At 42.4% G+C, this 17388-nt stretch overlaps 1 long non-coding RNA gene across 1 annotated transcript in view; it reads left to right on the top strand.

Moving 5' to 3' along the window:
• Positions 1-17388, top strand: part of LOC109272989 (uncharacterized) — a 61251-nt gene that overhangs the window by 27515 nt on the left and 16348 nt on the right. The window contains exon 2 of the long non-coding RNA XR_002082690.2: positions 9330-9530. This is a non-coding gene — a long non-coding RNA (uncharacterized LOC109272989). The remainder of the gene's footprint in view (positions 1-9329; positions 9531-17388) is intronic.

Below are 17388 nucleotides of genomic sequence, written 5' to 3' on the forward strand. Positions count from 1 at the left end.
CCACGTATAACAATGTTTGAGTACGTTAAGAGCCTGGATTTTTGTTCTGGCTTTGCCACCAACTGGTGTTTGACCTTGGGAAAAGCTTTTGACATCACTGAGTTTTTATTTCTCTATCTGGAAATCGATGAAGGTGATCTCTAAGGTCTTTTCTGCTGAAATATCCAATGGATTTATCCATCTTTGTACCCCCTTTGATTAGCATTGTGCTTGACACAGAGCAGGTGCTTAGTAAGTATCTCGAGTGGATGAGTGTGGAGTGATTCCCTGCTTTGCTTCACAAAGATAATGTTGTATGGGTTGTTTTGCTCCCACTGATGTTGGTACGTGGTGGTTTGAGCGAGCACATGCCTACCGTGGCCTTGCTGCCACTTGAGGCTGATTTTCCAGCAACCAATTAAAATGCTTCTAAAAATACCATGCGGGCCAAACAAAATGTTTCTATGATCTGTATTCAGTCGACAGAACAAAACTGTCCTGCCAGATGCGTGGTTATTTGACCTGTGCGTTAGATGTTCAATATGTGACTTGAATTTGGAACTGGGGACACGGATGTAGCCCACGCTATCCTACTTTACACAGATTCATGTGTGCACATGTGGACCCTTACCTGATGTGCATCCAAATCAACAGTTACAAGATGGGCGTGATAATTTCCTGTGAGGCCCCTGGGAGGCTGGCAGAAATGATCCATGTAATGGTTATTATATAACACACCAGCAGAACATTCCAGCGCAAAGGCTCACAGTTAAATAAAGCACCCTGTTGGTGAGATAACTCCCCTCAAGCTCATATAGGCCCGCCTCTTGGAGACTAAAGTCTTAACAGAAGAAACTGGCTGTGTCCGTTTGAGGCGGGAACTAGAATAGCAAAGCCACAGATAGGGGCAAATAATAGCAATTCAGAGATTTGACACAGGAACTCAGGAACCAAGAAAAGGGATGGTAAGACCACCAGGTTGTAGAAGATGTACAGCGGGACTTATAAAAAATGTTGGAACTTATTATATCTTAAACGTATGGAAGAGCAGAATAAGCACAGAGCCAATTCTTCAGAGGAGTCTAAGCATTTTTATGAAGTTTTATAAACTTTAAGAGAAGTCACGGAATAACTATGATGCCATGAGTCCTTTCAATATGAACACCTGTGTCTTTCTCAAGGTCTGGGAAATTCAAAATAGCAACTCTGACTCTTTTTCTTCCCTCTGGTTTCTTTTCTTTTCTTTTTTACATTTTATTTTTGAAAGACAGAGAGAAACACAGTGTGAACAGGGGAGGGGCAGAGAGAGGGAGACACAGAATCTGAAGCAGGCTCCAGGCTCTGAGCTGTCAGCACAGAGCCCGACGTGGGGCTCGAACCCACAAAATGTGAGGTCATGACCGGAGCCGAAGTTGGACCCTTAACTGACTGAGCCACCCACGTGCCCCTCTTCTCACTGGTTTGTTTTCCTTTTTGTGAATCTCTGACCAGAAAAGGTTGAAATGTTAGAATCACTCCTCTAAGACTCTTCCCTTTCACAGCTTCCTCTTTGTCCTTTGTGTCCTGGGGAGAAATCCTTGGGTCTGATCCTCTAGCTCAACCATTCAACCTTAGGGTGGGCTTGTCAGCTGCCCCTTTTTAATTGTGATTATCACAGTTTAATTCCAAGATCCCTGTTTCATTATACTGGCACGTTCTTGTTGTAGAGTTGTGAGGGCCTCTCTTTAAGCCCCTGAAGATTCTACATTTTTTTTTTTAAGTCTTGTGCCACGCTATTCACTCAATTTACCTGGATTTTAGCCTTTTCTGTTGAGTCTGTGGTCTTTCTTGCATGGTGTTGGTTTTCTTCCACTGTTACGGGTGGCTTGGTTGCAGAGATTCTGGGCAGCAAAGTGGCCGGCAGCTAAGCCCTCCTTGGGGAGCGGCACCAGGAGCAGGCTGGGGTCTCCCCCTCCCTCCGCCCAGAGGGGAGAGGCGGAAACCAGCAGGTGTCGCCGCCACCACTGGAGGTGGGCGTGTGGAGGAGGCAGGGAGGCTCCTGGCCAGCGAGGAAGTCTGCTCCCGGACCCACAGGCCAGGCGCACTGGGCCACTGTCCACGACTCCAAAGCAGGGTGCCGATGGGGGTCCTGAGGGTGGCACTGGGTGCTGGGGAGGAGGGCAGTGCAACATGATAGGAAAAATATGTCCCTGGAAGCTTTGAGCTTGAAGGCGAGGTTTGAAAGCTGCGGGCTTCCTGCAGGATGGTCAGGTCTTTCCTCTTGGGCCGTTCTGCTTGTCTAGAGAAGGGCCTTCCACCCCCCCACCTGGCGGATGTCGTCCTGTCGGCCACAGTTCTGGGGACTGATTACAACGGGGCATTCAGTCAGGTGAATGATCACTCACCCCTCTTCCCCCTGCCCTGAATGGCATCCCCGTCCTCTGCAATCCCTGGTGCTCCTGAACTTTCCATCCCTCGGGCTGGGGCCTTGAATTTCTGCCTGGATGCTAGTGGTGGTGGTAGCCGAGTCTGGGGAACCGGCTTCTTAAACACCCATTTCTTTTGGTTTGGTTTTTGCACTACCTTCATTGCTACTGCAGAGGCATCTGACGCCCCCTTTTGGGAGTCTTGCGGTGTAGAGCAGGTGGCTTCTTGGCTTGCCCCCGCCCCCACGGGGTGGGGGTGGGGGGTAGCCAGCTTTCTCCAGTTTCCGCCGGTCCATCTGTTTCCTAGCATCCCGGACTTTGTTACAGTTGTCGGGTTTCCCAGTCTGTTTGTCCTTGTGGGTTTATGAGTCAAGAAAAATCAAAATCTCTGATTCTTTTAGAGGGGTTTTGGAAGGGAGAATAAGAAAACACTGGTGTCTGAGCCACTGTCATACTGAGAGTTTGTTCTCTCTCCTCTCTGGGGTCAGTAGCTACCTGGACACTGCCCTGTTCTCTGGACTCAGTGTCCACTCACTGCTTTTTTGTCAGGATGTCGGTACTTGGAGGCAGGCCTTCAACTAACCACACATTCGCAGTAACTCCAACACGCTCTTCCTTCCTCTTCCCACAATCTGTCCCTGGGGGTTCCCAGCAGCCACCAACCTCTCCCTCTTCTACGGAAGTTTCTCCTGCAAATGTCTGAGGCATGGGTTTCCTATGGCCCTTTTCTTCTCTTTTCTCTATGTTGATCGGATCCATTTGGCTTTTTAAAGGAGCTTTTCAAAAGTTCTTGTCTGCCAATGGCACTCTTTCTTATTATCCAAACCAGTTATCATTTTATTATTAAAGTATATATACAGAATATATATATTTCTACACTTCATGAAAATTTGGGTGGAACCGGGAATAATTACGAGCACTCAATTAACCATCTCATCAAATCCTGGCTTTGAAAATATCCAGGCCATCTTCTTTTCCCCCTTTTGGTGGCTAGGGGGTGAGCTGGAAGGTTGTATCGAACTTGGAATGGTTTTCGTCACACCAAGATTATTCATCCATGTTTTATGGTAGTACTTTTGTGTTACATTTTCGTATTTAAATCCTTGGTTCATTTGAATTTATATTTGGTGTAAGATGTAGAAAGGTGTCTAGATTTTTTTCAAATGTTCAACCATTTGTTCAAACATTAGTTATTGACTAGTTTTCTGATTTGAAATATATACTCTTTTAATTCATGTAGCTTCATAATGTGTTTTATTATCTCATGGGTGAAGTTCTCTTAATAATTCCCCTTGTTTTGTAATGAGCACATTTAACATCTACCCTCTTGGCAATTTTCAAATATGCAATACGGTATTAGTAACTATAGTCACCGTGCTTGTCCATGACATCCCCAGGACTTATTTATTTCCTAACTGGAATTTGTGCCTTCCGACCCCCTTCACGTACTTTGCCCATCCCACAACCCCTGGCTCTGGCAATCACCAATCTGTTCTCTATACCCATAAGCTTGTTATTTTTTTTAATTAAAGAATTCACATATGAGTGAAATCATGTGGTATTTGTCTTCCTCCGATTTATTTCACTTAGCATAATGCCCTCAAGGTCCATTCATGTTGTCATAAATGGCAAGATTTCATTCCTTTTTATAGCCGAATAATATTCCCTTGTATGTGTGTGTGTATATATCTTCTTTATCCATTCATCCATCGATGGGCACTTAGGTTGTTTCTATATCTTGCCTTTATGAATAATGCTGTCATGAACATGGGATGCATATATCTTTCTGAATTAGTGTTTTCATTTTCTTTGGATACTCAGAAGTGGGATTGCTGGATCATATAGTAGTTTTATTTTTCATTTTTTAAGGAATTTCCATACAGTTTTCCCTAGAGGCTACACCAGTTTACATCTCCATCAACAGTGCAGAAGGGTTCCCTTCTCTGCGCATTCTTGCCAACACTTGTTATTTCTTATCTTTTTGATACTAGCCATTTTAACAGGTGCAAAGCGATGTCTCATTATGGCTTTGATTTGCATCTCCCTGATGATTCGTGATGTTGAGCATCTTTTCATGCACCTGCAGGCCATCTGTATGTCTTCCTTAAAAAAATGTCTATTCAGATCCTCTGGCCATTTTTAACTTAACCAACAAATTGGACAACCTGGATGAAATGGATAAATCCCTAGAAATACACAACCTTCCAGCCTCAATTATGAAGAAATGGAAAATCTGAAGAGACTTATTGATAGTAAGAAGATTGAATCAGTAATCAAAAACCTCTCAATGAACAAAAGTCCAGCAGCAAATGGCTTCACTGGTGAATTATGCCAACATTCAAAGAAGAATTAACACCAATCCTCTCAAAATCTTCCAAAAACTAGAAGAGAAGGAAGTACGTTCAAAGTCATTTCACAAGGCCAGCATTATTCTGATACTAAAACCAGACAGACCCCCACAAAAACAAACAAAAATCTTAGGTCAATACCCATGATGAACATAGATGCAAAAATCCTCGCAAAATATTGGCAAACCAATACGTTAAAAGGGTCATACGCCATGATGAAGTGGGGATTTATTCCAGGGATGCAAGAAAGTTTCAATATTTGCAAATCAATCAACATGATACACGACATCAATAAACTCAAGGAGGAAAATCAGATGATAATTTCAGTAGATGCAGGAAAAAAGTTTGTTAAAATTCAACATTCATTTATGATGAAAACTCTCAACAAGGTGGGTGGAGAGGGAACGTGCTTCAACATAATAAAGGCCATATATGACAAACCCACAACTAACATCACACTCAATGGTAAAAAAGTGAATGCTTTTCTTCTAAGATCAGGAACAAGACAGAGATGCCCACTCTTGTCACTTTTATTCAACATAGTATTGGAAGTCCTAGCCAGAGCAATTAGGCAAGAAAAAGAATAAAGGCATCCAAATTAGAAAGAAAAGGGTAAAACTGCCAATATTTGCAGATTACATGATAGTCTATACAGAAAGCCCTAAAGACACCACCCAACACTATTAGAATTAATAAACAAATTCAGTAACTTTGCAGGATATGGAATCAATACCGAAAAATCTGTTGTGTTTCTACACATTAATAATGATCAGAGGTGTCTGGGTGACTCAGTCGGTTGAGCGCCTGACTTCGGCTCTGGTCATGATCTCATAGTTCTTGAATTTGAGCTTTCATTGGGCTCGCTGCTATCAGTGGGGAGCACCCTTTGGATCCTCTGTCCCCCCCTCCCCCACCCCTCCTCCGCTCATTCTCTCTCTCTCAAAAATAAAAATTCACATTAAAAACTATGATCAAAAAGAGAAATTATGAAAACAATTCTATTTACAATTGCATCAAAAAGAATCAAATAACTAGAAAAAATATAACCAAGCAGGTGAAAGACCCGTACACTGAAAATTATAAAACACTGATGAAAGAAATGGAAGAAGACACAGAGAAGTGGAAAAATACGCTGTGCTCATGGGTTGAAAGAATTAATATTGTTAAAATATACACACTTCCCAAAGCAATCTACAGATTCAGTGTAATCCTTATCCAAATTCCAATGGCATTTTTCACAGAAATAGAATAATCTTAAAATGTGTATGAAATCACAAAAAACCCTAAATAAACAAAATGATCTTCAGAAAGAAGAACGAAGCATGAAGGCATCATGCTCCCTGATCTCAAACTATCGTGCAAAGCTATGGTCATCAAAATGTGTGTTATTGGCATAAAAATGAACACAGAGATCAATAAAATAGAATAGAGATCCCAGATATAAACCCATGGTCAAATAATTTACAGCAAAGGAGACAAGTATATACAACGGGGAAATAAATGCTCTTGGGAAAACTGGACAGCCACACACAAAAGAATGAAACTGGACCACTGTCTTACACCACACGCAAAAATTAACTCAAAATGGAGTAAAGACTCGATTGTAAGACCTGAAAGCATAAAACTCCTAGAAGAAAATAGAGGTGAGAAGCTCCTTGACATTGGTCTTGGTGATGATTTTTAAAATCTGACTCCAAAAGCGAAGGCAATAAAAGAAAAAAAAAAAAATAGACCAGTAGGACTACATCAAACTAAAAAACTTCGGCACAGCAAAGGAAATCAACAAAATGAAATGCAACCTACTGGATGGGAGGAAATATTTGCAGATTCTATATCTGATAAGGGGTTATCATCCAAAATATATAAAGAACTCCTACAACTCCATAGCAAAGAAACCAAACAATGTAACAGTTCTTTTTAGCTCTTTCCTTGGCAATTTGTCTAAGTTTATTCTACTAAATACATTTTTAATAATTTGGGCAAGTTAAAGAATCCCATTAGAATTTGGGAGGGCTTGGATTTATTTTTACGGATTCTTTTAGGGAACGTTGGCATTTTAATAATTATAAGCCATATTTCAGCCTCTTGGATGAATTTACATTATCCAGCCAGCTGAAGTAATCGTTTACTTTAAGATGTAATAAAATTGTCTCAGCATCCCATCTCACACCTGATAGAAGTCCCAACACGCTTCTCAGTCTCTCTGGGGTTTCATGGCAGTGGAAGGGGTTCGGTGTTTATTTTTTCCTGAGCCAGGTCCATTTTTCTGCTTCCATGGAATTTTTGATCTCTGCTCTGGCTCTGACCCCTGCACGTCTGTCCTTTCCCCAGTCCACAACACCCCACTGGAGACCATCTGATCTTTTTGCTGGCATGAACTCAAGGCCACGAGCACACGAGATGGGCAACTTCAGGATAAGTCTGAGCCCTGGAGTCAGAATGTCTAGGTCAACAGTCAGACTCCACTGGCAAGCTGTGCGCTTGGTCAAGTTACTTAACTTCTCTCTGCCTGAGTTCCTCATCTGTTATGGGAAATAGATTTTTTTTTGACTATTAAATGATATACACAGTTTAAATGCTTAGTGTATTGCCTAGAAAGTAGGTACACAATAAACATGAACTGTTATCACCACAACCACAACCACAATCTTCATCATCGAAGATTTGGAGGCTCCGCGAATGGCTTACATTAAAACGAAGAGGACAAATGGCTTTCAGCTGAATATTGGAATGTTTACATATTTGCTCTCAAAAGCCTCTACTTGTCCTCTTACAGGAAGAAGGTCCTCACTTTCCGATTAAGCTTCAGTTGCACCCCCGGGATCTCTTGCCTTCTTCTTCCTGGTTTACTCTCCTCCAACCCGATCTCACTATTTTAATTCTTGTCCTCTACAGCAAGGAATAGGCACTATCTTGCCAAAATTAAACCAGCCCATCAAGGTGTTGGCTTAACAAAAACACTTTTCTCTCCCAGGAGAAATTCTGTAGTCAAATCTTACAGCTCAGAAACTAATAATTGCTTTTTCCCTGCTTCACAATCTACTAGGTCGGTCTCTCCCATCTCCTCTATTGTCCACCTAGAGAGTTTTGTTGTTTTCTCTATAGAGCATGCATCATATTCCTTTATGATATCTATAAATTGCTATTATGAATGGAATTGTTTATCCGTTATACTTTCTGACTGGTTAGTATGAAAGTGATTACTTTTTTTGTCTATTTGTTTTGGAACTCGAATTGTATTATCACTGGTTTTAACAGCTTTCCGTCCATGCTGTTGGGTTTTCTCTGTATATCATCATTTTTTCTTCAAGTAAAGATAATTTTGCTTGCTACTCTCTAATACTTATGTCTTCTGTTTTGGCTTTTCGTGCTGGCTTGGACAGACGTCATGGGTCAGTAATGACAATGGCCTGCTGGTACTGATGGATCCTACCTGCTAATATTTTGTTTAGGATTTACAAGTGAAATGAGGTCTGCAGCTTTCTTTTTAGTGTGTCTTTGATAGGTTTTGTTTCAGTGTTTTTCTGGCTTTGTAAAAACAGTAGAGCATTGAGAAGCACTCCTTCTTTCTTTGAGTTCTGGAACAATTTAAGTAATTTCTGTATTCTCTATTCTTTGATGGTTGGAGCCACGTAAGCTGTGTGGACCCGGCTTCTTTAGGGAGAGATTCCTTCACAATCATCTCCTAGCTTATTTTAGGTTTCCTATTTCTTCTTCATGGGGGACATTTATTTATCTCAGAATAATTGTCCCTATCAGTTTTTAAGTTTATTTCCACAGGTTTACAAAGTATCTTTTAATACTTTTGAGAGCTTTCCCCTGCCTCGGTGGTTATCGGCCTTTTCTTTTGTCGGATTTTGGATATTTGCATTTTCTTACTCTTTCTGCTTCTTGGATTAAGGGAGATTATGACTTGCTTTTCTTGAGTTTTTCTATCTCTTTCATTAATGAATCAACTCTCCTGCTTTTAGGTTTTCTGGTTTCCGCAAAGCTTCATGCTTTCTTGTGTTTATTTCCTTCTCCTTTAGGTTTGATATTCTTTTCCTAAATTTGTGAGTTTCATAATTAGTTCATGTCACTCTTCTTTGCTAGCAATGGGAGAACTTGCAGCTATACATTTTCCCCGAGAACACTTTGACTTCAACATATGCATTTTGGTGCCCAGCGGTCTCATTATTGTTGTGTTAGCAAATATGTATTGAGAGAGAGAGTGGTATATTTCCCAAGTGGCTGGGATGCTATCATTGGATTGTTCCCACTTGTTTATTTCCAGATTTATTGCATTTTAGACAGAAAATCTGAGCCATCCTCTTTCTGCTATTAAAAATATGTTGAGTTTGGCTTTATGGTAAAATGTGGACCTTCTTCCTAGTATATAATTAAGGTCTGTAATCATTTCATACACACTTGAAAAAAAATACATTCTGGAATATAATTATGTAACACATACATTTCTATATGTATATATATATATATACACTTACATTATTAATTATACTATTAAGACCATCTACATCCATGCATTTTACATTCTTAACCTGTCAAGGACCGAGAGAGACTTGACTTATTTTTTCATCCACGCTTCTTTTTTTCCTAGAGTTTGTTGTACGAGGGATTGTTTCTCAAGGTGTGATCCCCAGACCAGCAGCATCAGCATCATCGGAAACCATGGCAGACATGAAATGCTGAGCCTTGTGGCCTCCTGAACTAGAAATGGCCTGGCACGTATCAATATGTCTTTTAAGAAGTCCTCTGAGGGCTCTGGATGTACACTCATGCTTGAAGACCACTGGAGGAGGTATGACGTGTGAATCTCACTTTGCCCCGAGAGATTATTCTTTTTGTCCAATGGTTTGTGATGCTACCTTTAAAAAAAGTTTCTTTATTTTAACAGAGAGAGAGACAGAGCATGTGGGAGGTGCAGAGAGAAAGAGAGGGAGAGAGAGAACCTCAAGCAGGCTCTGTACTGTCAGCATGGAGCCCGTTGCGGGGCTCAGACTCATGAACCATGAGATCATGGCCTGAACTGAAATCAAGAGTCGGATGCTTAGCCGACTGAGCCACGCAGGCGCCCACTGATACTACCTTTTTCAAGAACTTAATTCTGTTTCTGAAATATTTATTCTGTACCATTAACATGTAACATACTGCTTTAATTGTTATAGTTAATGAAGACAGGCAATCAGAAGTAGGCATTATGTGTTTTTCATTAAATTTGCAAAGATTTAAAGACTCAATACCTTTTAGTGTTAACAAGAATGGAATGAACTAGAGACTCTAACACATTGGTGGTGAGTATGTAAAGTGATACATTTGTGTTTTTCCTGAAAAGAAATGATCATAACATGTCTACAACATCTTAACCTTTGTTTCAGTAATTCTGCTCCTCCGAATTCATCGTAAGAAAATAATCAGAACTGGTGAACAATTTATATTTATGTGGCTTTTTGTTTGTTCATTTAGACTGTTAACTAATTTTCATGAATAGAATATTTTATAAAAAAGTTTTAGATTTTAATTTACATTAGGGTTCACTCTTTTTTTGTGGTATATTTTTGGGTTTTGACAAATGCATGACAAGTACCCACCATTACCATATCATATAGAATAATTTCCCTTGCCAGGATGCCTGGGCGGCTTAGTCAGTTAAGCATCTGACTTTGGCTCAGGTCATGATCTCATTGTTCATGAATTCGAGCCCCGCGTCGGGCTCTCTGCTGACAGCTCAGAGCCTGGAGCCTGCTTCGGATTCTGTGTCTTCCTCTATCTCTGCCCCTCCCCTGCTCACACTCTCTCTCAGAAATCAACATTAAAATGTTTTTTAAAGAATAATTTCACTTGCCTAAAATCTCCTAGCTCCACCTGTTTTTTTTTTTAATAGGCAAGGATATAAAAAATTAGAAAAGAATATGTATCACATAAAGGTCCAACAAACCTTTATGTGCAAACTTTTTGTCCAACAACAAAATAAAAGAACGTTTAAATAAACAAATTCTGATATATTCAATTCAAATGAAATAGCATGCAGCCATTAAAAATAGTGTTCCTGTAAAATACTTAAAGACTTGGGGAAATGTCCATAATATATTACTAAGTTTAAAAAAGTATCTAAACTGTATGTATAACATCACTCCAACTTTGCAGAAGAATAATTATCTATGCTCATGAGAAAAAACTACTCCAAAGGGAGGAAGAGACTGAAGGTTCTCCACTGAAATGCCTAGAAGCCTGTGAGAGGCCCAAAGTAGGTTGTAGGGTTAGGAAAATAGCCTTGGACATCAGCCAGCCGCAGTAAGAATCATGGCTCAGCCACCTGAGATCTGCGTGGTCTTGGGAAAGTTGCTTTCTTTTTTATTTCGTGTTTACGAAATTGTCGAAAATAAGTATGTAATGCTTTTAAAATGAGAAAACGAGTAAAAAGAGGAAGTGATAAGGAGCAAGAGTAGAGACACTGGGGCAATAAAGGGCTGCAGGTGGCAAAATTCCCCACCTGAAGCGGCTGAGGCAGAAAAGGGAGGTCGGTGACTCACAGAATTGCAAAGTCCTAGAAGGGCTGGCTTGGGCAGGGCTCAGATGATGACCCCCAGACCCAGTTCTCTCCTTGGCTCTTCCGGGCCCCAGGCTTCCTCTTTCAGTAGCCCCAGACCTCACATGGCATTCCCAACCCTCTCATTTCACAGCCAGTGACAGTTTCCCAGAACTCCCTCATAAAATCTCATTGGCTCTGTGTGAGTCACATGCCTATCTCTCGACCAATCAGTGGTCAGGGAAAATAGGCACTGCTTGGCTTAATCCTGGATCATCCAACCTCCTGGATCAGGTACGGATTCAAATTCCACAGAACCATAAGGACCGGCAGCAAGTGAGGGGGTGATTCTCTAATGGGAAAGACTCTAGGTGGCAAAAACCAAAAGATGCTCTTTTTCTTGAAAGGAGGGGGCTCTACAACTCTGCCAGCTGTTTCAGGTGCACCTCTTTAACGTCTGTGCCCTTCTCGGGGTTTCGTTTTGGGGGCCATTGTTTTTCTGTCCACAGCAGAGATGGTTGTATTGGTTTGTCCTGAACCAAGACTGAGCCAGGTATTCAATGACTGGTTCTGAGGACACTAGACCACGGTTTGTGCTAGTACCCTTCAGTTTATGCGTTCAGCATGTCGCATCAGAAGGATTTCATTAAATGCCCTCTTTACACAGTCCAAGACTATTGTTTGCCCGAGTGTTATTGGGAGTCGTAGGGAAGGCACCCCGGAGGCCCGGATCAGGGGAGGGGGATCTGCGTTTTATTGTAACTCAAACACAGCGTCTTGGATGCCTTTTATGACCTCTCCAAGAAGACAAAAGACTGGTATAACAACACTCTTGCCAATTTGCGGCGAAGTTTATCATCCTTAGTTTCCCAGCTGGAGCTCCTCACCCCAGTTCAATATCCTTGAGCTAAACAGAGTCCTCGTTTTATGGCTGTTATGAAATTGTATTCTTGGAACAAGGACAAACCCTGACTCCTCTACAATCATGGTCAGTTGAACCCACTGGTGTCGTTGGGGTTGGCAATAAAAACAGGTTGGATATTAAGCAGATGCACCTGCTTCTCAGGCATCGCTCAGGTGCCAAAAGATAGACTGATTGCGTGGACCGTGCTCTGTGCACTGGAAGGAAAGGAGTGGGGCGGAATTCCCTTGGGAAGTTGGGGCCTCGGGGAGTAAGGATCAAATAAACTCCCTTCTGAGCAGGCTGCGTCTCCATCTGACAGTGAAATAATCCAGTTTTCTTGGACTATGAATGTGGAGAGACCTTTAGCCCCACCTTAGTCAACACATGAACACATGGCAGGAGCCCATAAAGAAGAAGGTACTAGACCAGGCCATATGCACCTTGTCATTTCCTTCATAAAATGGGATTTCATGACCTTGGCCCTGTCGTCATTTTTATCTTGCCTGCTGCCTCTTTCTCTGTTTCCTGGACTCAGTAGCCAGTTGCCCAGTTACTTGAAGAGAGACAGTTTTGCAAAGTGAAATACTACATTACCATTACTAACGTCACGTTTTACACCCTATCTTTGCTGCGTGAGTCAGCATTCTATACACTACCTCAAATCCTCACAAGAACTGTCTGTAGAATGTTCCACAATTACCATTGTAAACAGGAGGAAATGAAGGCTCTGTCTCGCTAGTAACTTGCCCAAAGCCATCCAGCTCTCTGTTGATGAAACCGGAGTTTTGAAATGAAACCTGCCAAAGCGAAATACCGTATTCCTTCCCTCATTATCAATAGCTAACAAAAATGCATTTCTTTCAAATTGATTGGGGCAGACTTTAGCCTGATTCCATTTTTCATTTCTTGTTTCTAAATCTAGTAGCCTCGGTGGTATTACAAGCCTCACCCATAGGGTGACTGATCGTCTGAGGGAATCCAATCTTCCCAATTCATAGCTATGCCACAGCAGCCTTCCAGAACCTTCCATGGGTGTGTGTGTGGGGGCGGTGGGGGGGGCAAGGAGACTTCCTTGCCCTGAGGTTTTGGCAAAACCACCTAAGAAAAAACTCTCCCGCTTCCTTCCATCAGAAAACATTTCCACCCCACCTTTGTGTGACCTCTCTTTGGCTCAAAAGTGATGATGAGCAGAATTAAGACATGTCTGTGGCTTGACCCCATTGTTTGCACTTATTCGATGTGAAATGCTGATAATCACTTTGCAATTTTACATCTTGGTGCCAGTACAAGGTTGGAAGCAGCTGTTTGAAAAACAAATAGCTTTAAACCCCCTTGTGAAGCGATGACCTCATGCAGGAAGCTGGTTGGGTCCCTGCCCTTGGAGGGGATGGCGGTGGGTTCCCGTCAGACAAGCTGCTCCTTGTAAGCCATGCAGTGGCTGGCTTTGAGACAGAGGCTGCGGATGGTCCGTGAGAGCCACATCTGTTTGTAAATCTTCAAGAGGCATGGGGTTGGGTTTTCCAGTCTTCAACTGTAGAGGAAAAACAAAACAAAACAAAACAAAACAAAGCAAAATGAAAAGAAACCACTTCCTGTCAGTGAAGTCCTATGTTTCTAGCTTTAACTTCTCTCTCTCAAATGCTTCTCTCTCAAATGCTTTTCAAGAACCATTCCAAAGAGGCTGTTCTCAGGACTTGGAATTGGTGTTTGAAAATGTCACCTCCTGGGAAAAACTCATAAAGCCACCAGTTATTTTGTGGACTCTTTTTGGCTCTGTCCCTTTATATATTGGGCATGTTCTCCCACCCTTGTGCCCTTCAGCGGCTCAGGACATCCTTTTTGCCCCTCCATTTCCATCCTGCAAGAGGTGAAGTGTGGACTCTGGTCTATCACCTCAATTTAAACTCCTTGAAAAAAATTTTTGATCAAAAATGATCATTTTCCCCTAGTGGGTGCATTTTCAAAACTCATTCAGTAACTAGTTCAGTCAACCTAACCACTTTTGGGGTCCCTACTACGTGCCAAATACTGCCACGGGTTCTGGGGATGTGACGATACAAGACCCATTATCTATATTCAAGCCCACAGCCCAGTGGAGGAGGAGTCAGAGAAGGAAGGAACTTGAGGACTCTACGGTAAGGTATATACTACTTGGGACAGTGGGGAGCCGGCATGGGTTGGTGGGCATGGGCAGGTGAAAGAAAGGATGACCAAAGTTGACTTCTGGAAGGATAATCCCAATCTGAACTTCGAAGAACACAGAGGAGTTGGCAAAACTGTTTAAGACAGAAGCAGCCTTATGAAGAAGGTGCAAGAGTGAGAAGGGAAATGTATGCTGGGGCCACAGCATCGCATGGAAGGGGACAGAGGGAGCATGGAAGGGGACAGAGGGAGGAGAGAAGATTGCAAAACGAGGCAGAGGCTAGGTCACCATGCTGGCTTTCTGCCATCACTGCCCCTGTGAGAAGTCCCTCCTCTGTGGCCCACAAGAGCATCTCAGCCCTGAAGGGCATCTGTGTATGGGCCTCCTTGCAGCACGTAGCCCATCTGGAGACATCTTCATGGGCACAGAGATTCTTGCCCTCAATGTTGATTGTTACCAGTTATTTCATATTTCCCAAAGAAATATGAAACAGAAGTTTCAGACAGGTCATTATTCAATGTCTATAGCAACCCTTCGAAACCTATAATATTGGTTGGGGGTGGGGGTTTGGACTAAATCAGACATTGAGCCCTCTGGCCTACTGTCTTGCCTCTATTCACGGAGAAGGTTCTCACCAACCAGAGCTTCAGGATTTCCTCTTGGAGGCCTTCCCATGGCTGGTAGGGAGTGCCTGTTAGACACCTCTCCTCTGTCTCTTCCAGAACACCTGCTCTTCTCCAACAGTGTCCCCACTTCCCTTGTTATTCTAGCCACTCTCCACCACACACCCCAACTCCCCACAAAAGTCAGCAAATTGCTTGACCTGTTGGTCCTCATAGCCTCCTTGGAGCAGAGTGAGTGAAAGCCCTTCTCTCCTCAGCCAAGTGAAGACAGCAGGAAGCCTAGGGTCTAGAAGCTGGGTGGGGGCTACTGGGGATGATCAGCTTCTCCCAGTTCTACTTTTCTTAATTTTTCCTTTGGTGATCTCCACTGACGTTTTCAAAAAACTTCAGACATCCTACACCAGTAACAGGAGATTCCTGCCAAAAGGCCCTGTGGTCTCTGCTAATGAGAGTCAGAATCCTCTCTGAACTTATTAAGCCACGAGTGGATTTATCCTTCTACTCACCTTCATCTTCTTTATGAAGTTCCCTTCCATTCATTTCACACTAACAGAAGTGCGCAGTTACTCTTTCCTAATTCCTCCTGATCACGGAGTGGAAGGAATGACCTATTACCAAACAATATCGGTAGTGCAACAGGTTCCATGCATTAATATCTATTGGGTTTCCCTGCCGGGCTCAACTTTGTACATACAAACACAGTGCCAGGCACCTACTCATGGCTCGCTGTTTCTTCAATAAGTGAATAAATGAATCCGCGATCCCAAACATTCACAATTAACCTGTACGTTTGGTAAGATTATTTCCAATTTATAAATGAAAAGGCGAAGGCTCAGAAAGGTTGAGTTGCCCATGGTCTTCCGGGGAAAGTGGCGAATTTTGGTTTTTAACACAAGTGTTTCTGGCCCCACAGGGCATGTTCTTCCAGAAAACCAGGAATTGCTCGCCTGCCGACCTATTCAATAATAGCTCATGTCAGTAATGGACAACCCTCTGCGTGGACACCTTTTGTGATAGTCTTAGTGCTGGGTAACGAGGCTGTGGATTTGGGTAATTCTTCACGACCCAGTTTATCACTTCTTAAGTTGCTTCCCTCCCTAGAGTTGTCTCCTTTGTCCATACGCAATGCAGAATTTCATTACTTGATTAACTCATTCATTCATGCGTTCCACAAACATTCTGGAAGTGTCTGCTACATGCTAGATGCTGCAGATACAAAGACAACCCCAATGACTCCTGCCTTCAAGCGTCCTAGAATTCATCACAGTGTATTAGCCATTTATGTGACTATCTCAAGAACAAAGACAAAGTCTTATGGGTATTTTTGTTTCCAGCTCCTGACAAAAGACTTGGCTGATGAGAGGCCCTCAGCAAATTTGGTTGAGTTGATACGGTGTCTGTAACAATGGGTGCTATATATAAATCTGTGTTCCACGGGCTGCAGCCGTGCTTTTGGGGGCACGAGTACTAATTAATTCCTTCGGATCATTGAACTATCATTTAATAAATGGCGCAATTGCTTTACTACGGACAGCTGCTTGAGGGGTTAGATTCATTTTCTTCCCTCACATTAAGAAGCAATTGTGGTCATTCTTTATGCAATGAACCAGTGAGAACTCATTTTCTCCCCCATCATTTTTTTTAAACTAGATTTCATAAAATATGGCACAAAATTCTAAAATCACAAAAGGTGTAAAATTAAAAGTAAATCTCCGACCTTTGGCTCCAGCCACCTCGCTGTCATCCCTAGAACGAGCAGTGGTCTCCAGTTTCCTTGAGGGTCCGTCCAGAGATATTCTGCGCATACACAAGCATATACATGTAGGCTTTTATGTATACCTGCATCCACCTGCACCCCCCAAAGTGTGTACCATACACAGCGTTCTACACTTTGCTTTGCTTATTTAATGTCAAATCCTGTTTTTCAGAGAGAGAGAGAGAGAGAGAGAGAGAGAGAGCATGCGAATGAGCAGGGGAGGGGCAGAGAGAGAATCTTAAGCAGGCTCCGCATTCAGCACACAGCCCGACATGGGGCTCAATCCCACGAGCCTGGGATCATGACCTGAGCCAAATGCTTAACCAACTGAGCCACCCAGGCACCCCTTTAATGTTAAAGCCTAAAGACCTTTTAGCGTTATCACATAGATAATATTCTCATTTTTATTTTTATTTGTTTATTTTAATGTTTATTTATTGTTGAGAGAGAGAGACAGAGCGCAAGCAGGGGAGGGGCAGAGAGAGAGGGAGACACAGAATCCAAAGCAGGCTCCAGGCTCTGAGCTGTCAGCACAATGCCCGACGTGGGGCTTGAACTCACAGACCTTGAGATCATGACCTGAGCAGAAGCCGGCTCAACCGACTGAGCCACCCAGGCACCTGATAATATTCTCATTTTTAAATGGTTGCTTAATTGTTACATTAAATGGATTATACTGTATTTTATTTTTTATTTATTTTTAT

Source organism: Panthera pardus, unplaced genomic scaffold (assembly GCF_024362965.1).
Source record: "Panthera pardus isolate Hobbes unplaced genomic scaffold, ASM2436296v1 HiC_scaffold_22, whole genome shotgun sequence".
Taxonomy (NCBI): Eukaryota; Metazoa; Chordata; class Mammalia; order Carnivora; family Felidae; genus Panthera; species Panthera pardus.